Raw genomic sequence first — 1,673 nt, 5'->3', positions numbered from 1 at the left:
TTTCATTTTCGTGTCCTTTAATAGTAGTACTTTTGTTTGTCGATACAATAATTGCAATGTCATCTGCGTATAAAACAGTTTTATAGTTAGTTGCGTCAATAATGTCATTTATATAGATAAGGAACAAAAAGGGTCCTAATATGCTCCCTTGCGGAACGCCATATCTATTATTCCTGTACTCGGATTTAAATTCTTTAAGTTCCATGTCTATGATTTTCTTTATTATAACTGACTGACTGCGATTGATCAGGTAAGATTTTATCCATTGTAGAACATGTCCTCTTATCCCTACTTTTTCTAATTTTGCTAACAAAATTTCATGGCTCACAAAATCAAATGCCTTCGATAGGTCAAAAAATAAGCCAGTAGTATTATTTTTCGAGTCTACGCTTTTTAGAACTTCGTCGAACAGGGAAAATATGGCCAGCGTCGTGGATTTATCTTTCTGAAACCCATATTGCTCTTTTCGTATAATATTAAATTTATTACAATAATTTAATAGGCGCTTTAGCATACATTTTTCAAAAATTTTGGAGAATATAGGAATTAGTGTAATAGGTCTATAATTCCCTATGTCTTTAATATTACCCTTCTTGTATATCGGTTTGATGATTGACTTTTTTAATATCTCTGGAAAACATCCGGATTCAAACGATAAATTTATCAAATAAGTTAATACTGGGATAAAGTGATTTTTTGTGGCCTTAATAATTTTAGTATTAATAGTGTCATAACCTTCCGCAGATGTATTATTAAGGCTTAGAATTTCTTTTTCTACTTCTTTGTGCGTCATTGGCTTTAGGTACATGGATTGAAATACATTGTTAAGTTTATTAAGTGGTTCATTATTTGATCTATTATTATTTTTATTTGTCAATTCTATAAAATAGTTATTAAAAGTCTGTGCTATTTTATTTGGCTCGTCAATTATTTCATTGTTTAATATAATGCTATCAACAGAATAGTTGTTATTCGGTTTTGTTATTTCATTTTTTACAATATTCCAGGATGTCTTACATTTGTTTTTACTTTTATGGATTCTATTTTTATTTACAAGTTTTTGAGCATTATGGACACATTTTTTTAATGTTTTAGCGAACTTCTGGTACTTTTCTTTGTCATATGTATTTTTTTTATTTCTATAGTATTTCATACGTAGGCATCTTTTTGTTTTAGAACTTACTTTAATTCCTCGTGTTATCCATCTTTGTTTATTATTTGGAAGTGTAGGGGTAGGGTAGGTTTAGGGCCGGGTTTAGGGTATAGGTAGTGTAGGGGTAGAGGTAGGGTAGTGGTAGGGTAGAGGTACGGGTAGGATAGGGAAGTGGTAGGGTAGGGGTAGTATAGGCGTGAGATAGGGGTACGGGTGGGATAGGGGTAGGAAAGGGATAGGGTACGGGGAGGGTAGGAGTAGGATTGGGGTAGGGTGTAGGTGAGGTAGGGGTAGAGTAGGAGTAGGTTTGGGGTAGGGGTAGGGTAGATGTAGGGGTTGGGTAGGGTTGGGGTAGTGGTAGGGTAGGGGTAGTAGTAAAGTTGACATCGAAATTTACGCGGACGAAGTCGCGGGCGTCCGCTAGTATCTGTATAAGTTGGCTTACGATAAATCCCAAAGTGATGTCTATTATTAACTCTAGTGATTGTTACATCAAGGAAATTTAAAGAATTATTCTGTT

Source organism: Bicyclus anynana, unplaced genomic scaffold (genome assembly GCF_947172395.1).
Source record: "Bicyclus anynana unplaced genomic scaffold, ilBicAnyn1.1 scaffold_115, whole genome shotgun sequence".
NCBI classification, from domain to species: domain Eukaryota; kingdom Metazoa; phylum Arthropoda; class Insecta; order Lepidoptera; family Nymphalidae; genus Bicyclus; species Bicyclus anynana.
This window is presented reverse-complemented; position numbering follows the sequence as displayed.